The sequence below is a fragment of the Cervus canadensis genome, chromosome 12 (assembly GCF_019320065.1).
Source record: "Cervus canadensis isolate Bull #8, Minnesota chromosome 12, ASM1932006v1, whole genome shotgun sequence".
NCBI classification, from domain to species: Eukaryota; Metazoa; Chordata; class Mammalia; order Artiodactyla; family Cervidae; genus Cervus; species Cervus canadensis.
Genome location: NC_057397.1, coordinates 16,555,461 through 16,571,207, shown reverse-complemented (window position 1 = coordinate 16,571,207; position 15,747 = coordinate 16,555,461). Strand labels below are relative to the sequence as shown.

General features: G+C 41.5%; 1 long non-coding RNA gene across 1 annotated transcript; it reads left to right on the top strand.

Annotated features, from left to right (window-relative positions):
• Window positions 1-7,108: 7,108 nt before the first annotated feature.
• On the top strand, window positions 7,109-15,464 carry LOC122450827. Its single transcript, XR_006272235.1, has 3 exons — window positions 7,109-7,222; window positions 9,731-9,939; window positions 15,254-15,464. It is a non-coding gene; the product is annotated as an uncharacterized LOC122450827 (long non-coding RNA).
• The last annotated feature ends 283 nt before the right edge of the window (window positions 15,465-15,747 follow it).

Here is a 15,747-nt window from a genome sequence, read left to right as displayed (position 1 = left end):
CTCCAGTCTAAATCTGAGCACTTATCCACTCTCACAGCACTCTGAACCATTACTGTGACAGCATTCATTCATTAGTGTCTTTATATTTTCTCATCTTTCTTTTAAGCAAAAGATCATACCAGTCAATCCTAAAGGAAATCAATCCTGAATATTCATTGGAAGGACCGATGATGAAGCTGAAGCTCTAATACTTTGGTCACCTGATGCAAAGAACTGATTCATTGGGAAAGACCCTGATACTGGGAAAGATTGAAGGCAGGAAAAGGGGATGACAGGACGAGATGGTTGGATGACGTCACAGACTCAATGGACATGAGTTTGAGCAAGCTCTGGGAGATGGTGAAGGACAGGGAAGCCTGGTGTGCTGCAGTCCATGGGGTCACAAAGAGTTGGACACAACTGAGCAACTGAAAAACAACAACAATATATGTACATTTGTATTCTGCCTTTTCCCCCATTTCACGTGATATTACAAAAATTGTCAACTTAATTGAAAGTACCATTTTAAATGGCTACAAAGTATTCTATGAGGTCATTATAAAATAGGTCATATAACCATTTCCTTTTTTAAAAAATGTGTTTATATGATTTCATTGCTTTTGCTATGGTAAATAACACTGACATGAACATCTTGGGGCACAAAGATTTTTTTCTGTGTTTAGGATTATTTCCTTAGCATAGAGTCTCAGAAGGGAAATTATTGAGTCAGAGGCATTGAAGGCATTGATGTTTATTGCTAAAGTACTAGCCCAGAGAAGATGTTGCTGTGATTTAGACTGCCCTCAATATATATATAACAGTGTCAGAACTGGGTGTATTGTCATTCTAAGAAAAGCTTTGCCTGAATCTACATTTCTTTGATTAACAGTGGGGACAAATCTAATAATTATACAAACCATGGCAGCATGTCTTAATTGATATGCCAATTAAAAAAAAGCAGATACTACATCATTGGTGCATTTTCCTCCAGGAGCCCAAGAAAGACTGAATGAGGGCATTTTCTGGTGAGGATAGGAGAATCAAGTGTCCTGAACAGCCTCAATAAAACAGCTGATAAGGGGATTTGCAGATAAGGCAGAAGGACATATGGCTGGACTATTACTCTGTAGCTCATATTTTAAGCCTTATCAGAATAGAGAGGCCTACTCCCCTGTGAATGACGGCTACATTGGACAGTGCAAGGAAAAAATCCACACAGTGCAGGTAGACAGTCAGAGCTGCTGGAGGCATGTGTGATGGGACTTAAGATGGAAAATGCTGCGATTGGAGAAGGCTTAGTGAACTCTGGGAGGTTAAGAGTCTTCAAACATTTTGTTTTAGTTTGATTTACTTGGGGAATATTTGGGGGCTTCCTAGGTGGCGCTAGTGGTAAAGAACCCACTTGCCAGTGCAGGAGACAGGAGATGTGGGTTTGATCCCTGGGTCAGGAAGATCCCCTAGAGAAGGACATGGCAACCAACTCCAGTATCATTGCATGGAGAATCCCATGGACAGAGGAGCCTGGTGAGCTACAGTCCATAGAGTTGCAGAGTTGCACACAACTGAAGTAACTTAGCATGCACACATGGGGAATATTTTATTTCTCTGTGATATCTCACCGGGGAACCTAGGCTGGGGAGTGGGAGGAGGAAGCAGGAGGCCCGTTTGGTCTGCTCCCTCATTCACAAAGAGATATTTGGCCCTTGTCTCCAGATGAGGTTATAAATGCAATTCCAGAGACATGCTGAAAGGGCAGATTTCCATCTTTAGACTTTCTTCCAAGCACTGACATGTACTCAGCACTTAGACCTTACAGCAACCCCATCAGATGCATATCATCATTCTCATTTGCACCTTGCAGAAGAGGTGACTGCAGCATGAGGAGGTTCAATCATCTCCCTAGGATCAAGCAGTTAGTAAGCAATGAAGCAGGGATTCAAACTCAGGCAGTGTGAAGAGGGCAGAATGGAGACTTTCAAATTGGAGAGCAAAAGAGACTTCTCTGGGAGTCCAGTACCTTAGACTCTGTACAAGGGGACTAGGTTCCATCCGTGGTCAGGGAACTAGATCCCACAGGTTGCAACTAAGTGTTTGTATTCTGTAACTAAAGACTCTGCACACAGCAACAAAGATCACACATGGTGCAACAATGAAGCCAGATAAATAAATACAATATATATTATTAAAAAAATGGAGAGCAAAAACCATGATTAAGTCACTGGGAAAATGTGGTCTATTGTGGTAGATTTCTTATTTATTTTTTTTCTTCTGAATTTTTTGTTTTGTATTGGGTTATAGCCAATTAACAATACTGTAATAGTTTCAAGTGAACTGCAAAGGGTCTCAGCGATACTTATATGTGTATCCATTCTTTTGTGGTAGATTTTCTGACTGAAAAAAAAGGCTGAATTTTCATTGAAAACAGATGAGCCAGCCTTGGCTTCCTGAAAGATATCAATTAAATCAGTTGAAATAGGATATTAGGGAAGATCAACAGACCCACACATAGGCTTTTGAGGGCCAAGGGCTGAAGAAAGAATTGGGACATTCCTATCAATTATCCATTTACTTGTATATTCTCATATTCATAATCCATGAAGTGGGAAGAGAGCGGTTCTAAACCATGAGTGGTTAGAGAAAAGAAGCCCCTGGGTTCAAATCCTGCTGTCCCTGCTCTATAAATCTGAACTAAAAATTTCTGAGCCTCAGTCCTCTTATCTTTAAAATGGGGATTATATTAGTACCTGCCTTATAGTATTCTTAGAAGAAATAAATCAGATTATGCATATAATGTGCTTCTATTGTTTAGCACATCATAAATACTCAATAAATGTTAGCTGTTAATATTTAGTCATTCTTTCTTTCAACAAATATTTGCTTAGCCTCACCTGTACTCTATGAGATTGGTAGAAATGTCTTGGATGACCCAGGAAGGGGATAAGATAAAATTCTGAGGTCAAAGGTTTTAACTACAAAGCCTCTTGCTGTGAAATGTGTTGATTGGTGAGAATTTTTGAGAGATAGGACTGCAGAACTTATCTAATGTGTAGAGATAGATCAGGAGAAAGGGTGTGGACCTGAACTCCACTGGGAAAGCAGACCAGGATGCACCCAGACGTAAGGGCTTTCAACATGGATTGTGAATTGTGTTCCTTTAGGCCGTCTAGGATCAACAAAACAAAACAAGACAGTACAAAACAAAATCTAGTGCTTTTCTGCTGCTCAGGATCAAAGTAGGGATCTCTGTCTCAGAAAGCAGTGTTTAGACTTTGTCTCTGGGGAACTGGCTAGAGCTGAGTTGAATGAGATGGAAAGAGTTTGGACCATAAAACAAGGTGCCTGAGTTAGCAGATTAGCTTCTGTGAATAAATCATTTGGATATTACATCAGAGCTCAAACAAAAGTTCAGTGTCTTCAAACTGACACTTTAAATTACCCTTTTGGTGGAAAAAGAAAGAGGCAAAGAGTTGAGTGGAGACCAGGGAGCCCATCAAACCTTTTAAAAACCTCCAGATAAGGCATAATATTTTAAAAAATTTATTTTTGTTGAAGTATACTTGGTTTGCAATGTTGTGTTAAGTTTCAAGTGTAAAGCAAAGTGATTCAGTTTTACAAATATCTATCTATTGTTTTTCAGCTTTTCCCCCTTATAGCTTAATACAAAATAGTGAGTATGGTTCTCTGTGCAATACAGTAGGTCCTTGTTGGTTGTCTATTTTATATATAACAGTGCATAAATGTTAATCCCCAACTCCTAGTTTATCCTCCACCCCTCCCCTTTTGGCAACCATAGGTTTGTTTTCTATGTCTTTGGATTGGTTTCTGTTTCATATATAAATTCATTTGTATTGCTGTCTCTCTTTTTTTAAATTCCCCATGAAAGTGATATCTTATGATATCTGTCTTTGGCTTGCTTCATTTAGTCTGATAATCTCTAGGTCCATCCATGTGGCTGCAAATGGCATTATTTCATTCTTTTTATGGCATTCATTCATTCTTTTATGACTGAGTCATATTCCAATCCTCAGTAATACTTTGTAAAAACTTGGAGTTTGGAACTAAAATGATCATATAAACAGCTGTCCCTCAAGTAGCATGTGTCACATGCTAAATTCTGCATCAAGAGCTCAACGCACCATTTTTCATTTTATTATTATTTTTTAATTAAAAAGAGTTTTTAGAGCAGTTTTAGGCTCACTGCCTAATTATAAGGAAGATGCATGCACTTTCCATATACTCCCTGCCCCTACTCATGCATGGCCTCCCTCATTATCGACAACACTCCCAAGAATGGTACATTTCTACCAAGGATTAATCTACACTGATGCATACTACACTGGTGCATACAAACCCAAAGTTTGTACTTTACCTTGGGGTTCACTCTTGGTGTTGTACTTTCTATGGTTTGGATGGATGTGTAATGACATATATCCATCATTATGGCATCATGCAGAATATTTTCACAAGTCTGAAAATTCTCTATGTTCCATCTATTCATCCTCCCTCTCCCAACCCCTTACCCCACAACTCTGATATTTTTGCTAGCTGCATTGTTTTGCTTGATCCAGAATGTCATATAGTTGGATTCCTACAGTATGTAGCCCTTCCAGGTGAGCTTCCTCCACTTAGTAATAGGCATGTAAGTTTCTGCCATATGTTTTCATGGCTTCTAAGCCCATTTCTCTTTAGTACTGAATAATACCCATTAGCTGGAGGTCCCACACTCTATTTATCCATGCACCTATATAATGACATCTTGGTTGCTTCCATGTTTTGACAATTATGAACAAAGCTGCTATAAACATCTGTGTGCAGGTTTTCGTGTGCACATGTTTTCAGCTCCTTTGAGTAAATATCAGGGAGCACAATTACCATGCTTTTATTTATTTACTTATGGCTGTGCTGGATCCTTGTTGCTATGAGTGAGCTTTCTCTAGCTGTGGCGAGTGGGGCTACTTTCTAGTTGCAGTACCCTAGCTTTTCTTTGTGGTGGCTTCTCCTGTTGCCAAGCACAGGCTCTAGGACTTCAGTATCTGTGCACACAGTTGCCCTGCAGCATGTGGAATCTTCTAGGGCCAATGATAAAACCCGTGCCCCCTGCATTGGCAGGTAGATTCTTAACCACTGGACCGCCAGGGAAGTCCCTATTCTTTCATTTTAATTCCTTCAGTGTCTCTGTGGTATGATCATATTTATCCCTGTTTCACAGATGAGAAAGCTAAGGTTCAGAAAAGTCCTGATTTACCTAAAGACAAGTTACAAGTCGAAGTCAAGACAAGACATAGTCTTGTCTATTTGATGGATCAGGAGTCAGATGAATCTATTTGATGCATCAGCAGTCTTATTCTCAGCTCTGCCCAGATCCTCTGCAAGCCCTTGATCTGCCAACCCAGCCTCTCTTTTGCAAAATAACACTTTGTGTTTTATTGCCTCATAATGTCCTTGTCACAGGCAATCCTGGGCAGAGAAACACTTTGGATTTCTCATGTTTCCAATTAGCCTTGTGGACAAGTCTCTTGGTCTCACTGGGCTTATTTTTTGCATCTGTGCAATAAAAGCATTGGGCTAGCCATGCAGTGGACTAGCTCCTTTCCCAACTCTGCAAGTGTAGGGTTTTGCATCTTTACGCCTCTCCTGGCTCCTCAGTGGTGACAGAGAGACACTGACATTAGTGGGGGTGGATGGGAAGCTGCAAATGCTTCCATTTGAGCTTTGGGGTTGAATCATGTTGCTAATTTCAAAGTCTCATTATCTTACTCCCTAATGTTTGCTTCTGAACAAATGTAGTTCTTGGGGGAAGGGGTGTTGGAATAACAACGTTGGTAATAGTTCCACTGGGGAAAGTGAAGAGTATTTGGAGATTTTAATGTAGAACCTTGATGTGACCAAATGCTGCTCAGAGTTTGTCCCCAGGGCACCCCAGTCTCCATCAAGGACTCTACTGTGTTTGGAATTGAGCCTGTAGTTAAGCGGGGGCTGGGTGATTAAGGATCACATAGCTAGAGGTGGAGACAGTAACTATAGTTGCCAGCTTGGGCTTGGGGTCCAACAGCCTGGTTCTAAGCCTTATTCTTTCACTTCATAGTTATGTGACAAGTTCTGCATTCCTCATTCTCCATAAAGCAAGAATGGTAGCACCTCTCAACTGGGTGTCTTAACCTGAGGTTCGGTGTCTAGTTAACTATTGTTCAATTCAAACTCTACAGAGGATGGTCTGGTTTTTCAAGAGACCAGGCAGAACCAGAAGCTGCTCTGCATTGCCCTTTCTGGCAGAGCTGTGATGTGTCTGTGCTTGAAAATTCTTCAGTGAGAATTGCATCTGATGTTTTCCTCACTTACAGTTAAGTGCATGCTGAAAAGAGGGCTGGAGGTGGGGCCAGACACTACCTTATATAAATTTTATCCTTATAACAACACTTTACCACTGTTACTCTTATCCACTTATTTTAAAGGAGGACACTGAGTTGCAGAGAGGTAAAATTTGGTAAAGATGACAGAGTCATAGGTGGAAGAGCTGGGATTCAGATTTATGTCTGCAATGTCTACATTCTTCTGTTTATGCCAGGAGTCCTAATGAGCATTGCTAATGCTGGACCTCCCCTCTCCGAGATTCTATTTACCGATGGCTGCAAACAAATAACAGGAAACTATTTCACTGAACTTTTCTTGACCACACATAAGTGCTTTAAGGATCAAGAAGGATGAAATAAAATGACACCACTTGTAAGACGGGTTGTAGAAATGACAGGAATTAATGCATTTACACTATGCTGGTACAGCTCCTAATCAAGTGATAATGTCTGTTTCTTCTCCCATGGATCTAGGCTGGCCCTATTACCTGCTTTAGCCATTAAAACAAGATGGAGTTGATGGTGTGCTGCTTTCAACTCTAGGTCTCAAGAAGCTTTGTGCACTACTATTTATTCCGTCTTGGACACCCCATGCCATGAAGACAAACTCACGCTATGGTGTTGGAGGACGGGAGATTAGATGGAACAGAGGCAAGATGCCTCTGCCCAAAGCCAGCAAAGCCTTAGAGGCAGAGCTGCCTTCTTGAGCTACAGTGGACTGTATGCATGACTGAATCCAGCCAATACTAGAAGAACCACTCAGCTGAGCCCAGCCTAAACTGCCTACCCACACAATTGTGCACTAAATGAATGGTGGTTGTTTGAAAACATTCCATTTTTGAAATAACCTTTTTATTCTGGAACAATTTAAAATTTTTGAAAGAGTTGAAAAGGTAATATGCCTGTCACCTAGCTTCAATTTCCACTAATATTACCATCTTATACATTATTGTGGTACATTTGTGAAAACTGACACCAACATTAGCATATCACTCTGAACAGAACTGTTGATATCATTTAGATCTTGCAAGTTTTTCCACTAATATCTGTTTTCTATTCTAGGGTTCAAAACAAGACACCAAAATTCATTTTGTTAATGTATTTCCTTACTTACCTCCAATCTGTGACAGTTTTTCAGTCTTCCTAGTTTTCATGACTTTGAGGTTTAGAGGGGGTACTAGTTGGGAGTTTTGTATATGGTATCTCAGTTTGGGTTTGTCTGATTTTTTTTTTTTTTCACAATTAAACTGGGGCTATGGATTTTTTAAAACACTGCAGAAGTGTTCTTATCATGAGATCCACTTGACAACACTGATGATGTTAACCTTGACACTTGTTAAAGGAGTGTTTGCCAGGTTTCTCCGCCATGAAGTTACTCTTTTTTTTTTTCTAAGGCACTACATTTTGGCTGGTTTCTATGCCACAGTAGGTAGCTGTTATATACTACTTCTTGTCCCATTCATAGCTCTCTAAATCTGACTCTTCCAATCTATTTCCTGGACTGTTTTCTCACTTTAGTCCTTTGGTCAACAATCCATTGTAATATTGCTCACACATGGTGAGTGCTGAAACAAATTTTTTGTTTCACTTTTGAAATTCTAAGGATCTTTCTCGATTCTGGTCAAATGCTCCTGCCTTTATAAACTTTCCCTGGTTTGCTCTGTGAAGTCTTAGTGTATTCATTCACTCATTTGTTCATTTTATTGAGCACCATCTATGTGCCAGTTACTCTTCTCCATCTTGGGCCACAGCCATGAGCCAGTCAAAACCCCTACTCTCAGGAAACTTGCCAGGAGGGAAGTTTCTGTGCTTGGGTTTAGTTGTTCCACAGCTTGTGGGATTTTATTTCCCCAACCAGGGATCAAGCATTTAAAGAGATAATTTTTGATCAAATAATTTAAAGTGAAGTATGTAACTGTGGTCTTTTCTGATATCCATGTCCTCATGCTGCAGATATTAGGTTGTTACCTTGCCAAGCGCCTCAGTAATCAGCTAGTCGAGAACTAATTCAGTAAATATTTATTGTGCATGTGCTGTCTACAGTAGAATCTCTCGCATTGCTCTTGGAGCCACAGAATGTCTTGTCCAATTCATTCTGTTGTTAAACTGTGAAAGAGGGGCATTGGAGGGATGGCTTATTGGAGCAGAGCTGGGACTACAATGCAGATCCATGAACTTCTAGCTTGGGGTTCTTTCCACTATGTCCCACTGCTCTCTTGGCTAATAAAAAGGAATGATTGGGGGCTTCCCTGGTGGTCCAGTGGTTAACAACCCACCTTGCGATTCAGGGGACTCAGGTTTGATCCCTGGTTGGGGAACTAAAATCCCACATGCTGGGGAGCAACTAAACCCAAGTACCACAACTACTGAGTCTGCATAAAGTAGTGAAAGATCCTGCATGATGCAACCAGACCTGATGCTACCAAATAAATAAATAAATCATCTTTTTTTAAATGAAAAGGATTGGGCTTATTGCAAGGTTCCACCGCTTATTGCCTATATAACATTCAGCAAGCTACTCATCTCCTTTTTCTTTATTTTATTTTTAATTGGAGGATAATTACTTTACAATATTGTGATGGCTTCTGCCATATAAGCTTCCCACATAGCTCAGTCAACAAAGCATCTGCCTGCAATGTGGGAGACCTGGGTTCAATTCCTGGGTCGGGAAGATTCCCTGGAGAAAGAAATGGCAACCCACTCCAGTATTTTTGCCTGGAGAATCCCATGCGCAGAGGAGCCTGGCAGGCTACAGTTCATGGGATCGCAAAAGTTGGACACAACTTAGCGCTATCTTTCTTTCTTTCTTTTCTGCAGTATATCAGCGTGAATCAGTCACGGGTACACACATGTCCCCTCCCTTTTAACAGTCCCTTCCACTACTCATCTTTCTGAACCTCAATTTCTGAGTTGGGCATGTGCATTCTAAGCTGCTTCAGTCCTGTCCGACTGTTTGTAACCCCATGGACTGTAGTCCTCCAGATTCCTCTGTCCATGAGATTCTCCAGGCAGGAATACTGGAGCAGGTTGCCATTCTCTCCTCCAGGGGATCCTCCCCACCCAGGGATCCAACCGCATCTTTTAAGTCTTCTGCATTGGCGGCCAAGTTCTTTATCATTAGCACCACCTGGGAAGCCCCTGATCTTTTATAGGCACTTCATCTGCTTTATTCTCTATCTTTCTCAGCTATTGAGAATGCCTAGTTTTTCCTATCACACTCTGTTTTATTCATTTCTTTTGTTTTTCTCCATTCCCAATTCATACTCAGATATAGAATATTGCTTCCTTTTTGAGAAAACAGAGTCTTTTGTGGTTGGTTTGATGTCAATGGTAGGTAATAAACTTTCCAAAATAACCTGGAACAAATGTGTGTGTGTGTGTTCAAACTCTCTATACCCTAGTTATGGATTGGAAATGGCTGCTGGAAGTGGAGGGCAAAGTTGAGTCCACACCTGAAGAATACACTGCAATACGCTGATAAAGAATGGAGGACCTAATCATTTGTCTTGAAGAAACTGAAACAGTTATACTGATAAATGGACCCATTGAGAACAATTAGAAATCTCAACCACTTATCTGAATCCAAACAAGAACTTCTGTGAATTTGAAGGTAAGAAGTCACTTGTACAGAAACTCAGAAAGCAGGATTACTTGAGAAAGAGGACATATATAGCAAAGTTTCACCTCCACACATCCTTATGTACAGAAATAGGGACAAAGCAAAGAGTTTTGGGTGAGGAGGGTCCTCTGACTCTCTGCCAGGTATGGGCTAGGGAAGGTGGGGGGGTGGGTATAATGACATAAAACAACCCCAGATAATGACAAATTGGGTTTCCATACAGTACAGATTCTTTCTTTTCTTTCTTTTTTTCACTACTTCTGCTTGAACTTTGTGGTTTTTCTTGGAGAGATTGGTGCCCCAGAAGGAAGGGTAGAAAGAACCAATTGACTGTTCTCAAAACAAAACAAAACTCAACAAAGGCCCTTTCTTCCTCAAGGACTATTCCCATGGAAAGTAAAAAGTGAGCCCACTTGGAATTACCTGACTGCAAAACAATGCCACTTTTATTAAAGAGAGTTAGTTTTTCACTCACCCAATTTAAACATGGCTCCACAGAAATTGCCGAAGTCTTCAAACGGATATGGTCCTCAGACTAGAGACCGAGACAGAGAAACTTAAGGCTGAAAGAATTTTTTCTTTTTCTTTTTTGAGTGAACCAAAAATAGAGGTTTAGACAGGAGCCACTCTTCTCAAATTATGTTCATAGTGAGATACGTTGTTCAGATATTCACTGGCCAGCAATGAGACTTTGTGTAACAATCTTTTCCCCAGTGCTTTTGGAAGAGAGTAGTTGCTTTGGTTCTCAGAATATTTTAAATCAGCCTAGCATTTTTTTTTTTTTTTTTTTTTTTTTTAGCACACTTAGATTAGGTTTTGGGTTCTGTTTAGTATTTCTTTAATAATACACATTTGAGTTGGGATGGGCACATTGGCCAACTTTCTCTCTGAAAATGACATATCACCTTTGAGCTCATAAGGAGTATAGCGAGGTAGCAATGTGACATCATGGAAGAGAATTCAGTCCCATCTGAGTGAGGGGTGCAAAGGATTTGCTTTTTCTGCAATTAAAGTTGAGTATGAAGTAGCTGTTTAACTCATTCTTAGTTCTTTCATTCCTTATCTCAAGAATCTTCCAGAACATGATCACCCAAGAGGGGCAATGAAAGCGTCTCTCATAGAGCTGTGGGAAAATACAGGATTTGAGCAGGAGACCACAAAGCAAGGGTTAATGATCCTCTGAGGATTCACGTCATCTCTGGTTTTCACTCCATCATGTCTTTCTGACAAGATAGCTGTGTGATAGGTGTGGGTTTTGACGTAGGTGTGCAGTGAATTGTAAATTTTTTTGGTAAATGAAAGGCCAAACTAGGATTTGAAGAAACCTTGTTCATCAGTAAAATGATTCAAATAGACACGGGTCTCTTGGGGACAAAGGCTTTGTCTTGATTATCATTTTATCTTCTGTGCTAAGAAGAATAGGCTTCACTTAATGTCTGTTGAGGGAATGGAGGTCAAATACCATTGGTTAGCACATGATCCTAAACACTGAGTGGACAGATCCACTTAACATGAAGAGGGATGCAGACCGCGGGGCAGTTTTTCCTTCTCTGTTGCCTCAAGACCAACCAAAAGGATATTTTTATTTCAAAAGAATTTTTGCCACTCATTCCTATGAGAAATAAATAACCAACATAGACGTTGACACAAGTTTTGAGAAATTTTGCAGCCATCATTTCTGCATTTTGTATTCGGATTCCCTTACTCAGACTATTCCTTCCCACCTGGTTTCATACATTTTAGAGGCCAAATTTCTCCAGAGCCCCAGACTAAGCTACACCTATTTATTTGTTTCCTGCCTTGAATGTTGCCCCATATACTCTGACAGTGCTAATTTGTAATTTTCCCACTTAAGCAGAAAATATGTATGAGTTCCTTGCATGTACAGGAAGCAAAATATTTGCCAGTGGTGGCACAGGGATATGTGAGACATGGTTTTTAACACTCAAGATGCTCACAGACTGAAAGAGAGAAAGATAGGTGTAGAAATGATTACAACAGGAAATGTAAGGGCCCTGAAGGGGCGTTAGTGTGGCCTGAAGGTGCTGGCAACCACCCTGGCTCTTGAGATTCTTTTCTGCTTGTGATGTTTTTGTTACAGGTGGAGGGGCCTTATAAAAGATCATTAGTGAGAAGATGCTATCGAGAATGGTACTGAACACATGGGCATTGTGTGTCCTCTTTATGGGAACTCTGGGAGAGCAATCAACCAACTGGCCTCAGCATCAAGAACAAATCTCTTTCCTGAGAAATGATTCAGTTTTGTCTTGATTGGGATGAGATTGGATGCCCATTTACAGATCAGTTGTTGATGAAATTTGAACCAAAGTTTTGGCTCACCCCATTGCACCTGTCAGTAACTGAAGGCGTACATAGAGCTACAGGAATTCATTCTAGATTCTGTTGTAATTTCCTATCTTTTGTTAAGTTGCTATCTTTCCTTCTCATTACCTTTTAATTTATGTCATTTCTGTCCTTGTTTTAAGATTTCCTGGGATATTTTTGCTCTAGGCAGAAAAAGATGATATAACAAAAACAAAAATATCCATACACATCCCCCCTCACCATCAGAAAGAGACCCTTGAGTTGACATATGATAGAGGGGAGGTAACTAGGATGGTGGAGGAGAGGTTTAGGCAGGATAACAGCCTGTGGAAAAGCAGGAAGCTGTGAAAGGGACACGGGTTCTGGTTTCCATTTCAGTGGTATAAAGGAGACTCCTGTAACAACACACTTCCCCTGTTAACTTCATTTTCTTGCTCTGCCCAAGTACCATCAGTACAAGTATATTTTGAATATATTCTGTTAGGTTAAGCAAGCATGACTCGTTGGGGGTGATCACAAAGGAGCTTCGCTCGGCCTGCCCTCCATCCTTTTAAGTCCACTCTGGGAGCCTGCTAATCCTCCTGGTCCTAGAAGAAAACTCAGGCCCCAGGATTATCCTGGTGTCTCTTCAATTTATCATCAAACAGCATTTTGATGGAAGAATTAAAGTGTCTCACCCAATATGACTTTTTTCTGTTGCTGCTGCTTTTTTTTCTCCTTACTTTTTTAGTTTTGAGCTTTTCATTTTGTATAGGGGATATAGCCGATTAACAGTGTTGTGATAGTGTCAGGGGAACAGTGAAGAGACTCAGCCATATATATACATGTATACTTTCTTTCCCAAACTTCCCTCCCATCCAGGCTGCTACGTAACACTGGGCAGAGTTCCATGTGCTATACAGTAGGTCTTTGTCTGGTTATCCGTTTTAAATGTATCAGTGTGTACATCACCATCCCAAACTTCCTAACTCTCCCGTCCCCCTGGCAACCATAAGTTTTTTTCTAAGTCTGTGGGTCTCTTTCTGTTTTGCAAGTAAGTTCATTTGTATCATTTCTTTTTAGATTCCACATGTAAGGGATGCCATACAGTATTTCTCCTTCTCTGTCTGACTTACTTCACTCAGTACAGCACTCTCTAGGTCCATCCATGTTGCTGCAAGTGGCATTCTTTCATTCTCTTTAATGGCTGAGTAATGTTTCATTGTCTATATGGACCACATCTTCTCTATCCATTCCTCTGTCAATGGACATTTAGGTTGCTTCCATGTTTTGGTTATTGTAAACAGTGCTGCAATGAATATTGGGATGCATGTATCCTTTGGATTGTGTTTTCTCTGGATATATGCCCAGGAGTGAGACTGTAGGGTCACATGATAGCTCTATTTTTAGTTTCCTAAGGAACCTCCATACTGTTCTCCATAGTGGCTGCACGAATTTACATTTCCACCAACAGTGTAGGAGTCACCCAATATAATTCTAAGTTGATGAGAGTTGAGACTTTACTTTTCCTCCAGCTCAAGAGGGAAGCCTGAAGTTGGGGAAGGGGTAGAGAACTGGCTTCTCCAATCCTTTGCTGGTCCTTGTCTTCCTGTCAAGGCTTCTGAGCCTTCTAGTGTTGGAATTCAGGGAAGGGCAGGAAGGTTTTCACTCTGCTGATGCTGCATGGAAACCAATGAGCTGCCATGTGAACCCCTCAGCCTGACAGGTTACTTCATCTTTTGCTTCAACAACCAGTGACAAGTAGGAGCAACTTGGAGACACAAGCTTATTCTTTGCTTCTGGTCCCAGAGTTTCTTTGCTGTTACTGTCCAGGATGCTGAAGGACTCCGCTCAGCCTTTCTGATGTATGCACAGGGGATGAGAACCCAGTGGGGCAATCCTCGATCAGTGGGGGTGGCTCCTGATGGACTAGTGCTCCCCTTTTCTATGTCTTAGGAGGTTGATCCGAGGAGCACCCTACAAACCTCTGGGATGGTTCCTAGGGAGACAGAGCTCTGGTTGCCTAGAGACGTGAGCTCAATGAAGCAACCATGGACCATAATTCCCTCCTCCCCATGCTGTGATCTTTCTGAACTCCCAAACCTGTATTTGGTGGTCATTTCCTCAAATGGACTACTTGCCTGCAAGCCCTTGTCTTAAGCTATGCTTTTTGGAGGTATTCAGGCTAAAACTCAATGGACATGCATTTGAGCAAACCCCAGGAGAGAGTGAAGGACAAGGGAGCCTGGCGTGCTGCAGTCCATGGGGTTGCAAAAAGTCAAACATGACTTAGTGACTGAACAACAACAGTGGGCTAAAACAGAAATCTATCCATTAGAAACCTTTTCAGATTTCTCAGCAGTTTAGGACTGACTCTTTTGGAGATGCTTTCATGGGTTCTTCAGGGAACCATGTCACTGGGGATCTCTCACCCATACTTCCTGGACAGAGCAATGGCATCTTTATGTCCATGGATGTTTATCTTCTTCCTTAGCCTCTCCTCAGGACCAGCTACATAATTTGTGGGGCCCAGTGCAAAATGAAAGCATCAGTCTGTTTGTTAAAAAAAGTATTCAGAATTTCAAAATGACAGTAGCTGAGCATTAAACCCAAGTGTGGGGCCCTTCTGAGAGCCCTGCGTGAAGCCTGTCCTGATGAATATAACCCTGTTATATTTCATCACGTTTCTAATCTGACTCCTCAGCAGGGCTCTTTCACAGAGAGGTCCACATCTGGTCCATGGGAAACCCACATCCTCTACCCAACACTTGCTGACGCTACTGCTTCATCAGCCTTTTCCCTTTTAGATTTCTCAGCAAAAGTCATGCGCCGTGTGCTGAGTGCTGGCTGCCTTCAAGATGGCGCTTAAGGATGCTAGCTTCTTGTTTTTCACCCTCTGGTGCAGAACTAGGACTGACTTGTATGACCAAGAGAATACGGTGGAAGTCGTGGGTGTGACATCCAAGGGTAGGTCTTTGATCCCTTGGTTTTCTTTCTCCAGGGGAAGCCAGCTACCATGCTGTCAGGACACTCAAGATGCCCTATGGTGATGACATTACAGAAAAGACCTGGCCAGAAGTTGGAGCCAACTTGCCAGCCACATGAGTGACTGCCTTGGAGAGGGTCCTTCGGCTCCAGTAGAGCGGAAACTTTGGATGGTGCAGCCCTGGGTGACATTTGACTGCAGCCACAGGAGATCCTGAGCCAGAGCTGACTTAAATCCTCATGCACAGAACCATGAGTGATCACCAACCATTATGGTGATTTTGAGCCCTCAGCTGTGGGATGGTATAACCTACAGCAAAGGATAGCTAAGACAGCAAATCAAACCTCCCATTGGGAAGGGGAATAGCTCTCCTGAAAGAAATCTCCCGGGATCCTCTGTCAGTCTCTATACTTCCTACGGACCAGGGAGAGATTGTCTGTGGGGTCATTTTAGGTCCTGATCAAAAGGGTGACCTGGAGGGACCAGCTCATCCTGGAAGAGAAAAGCGA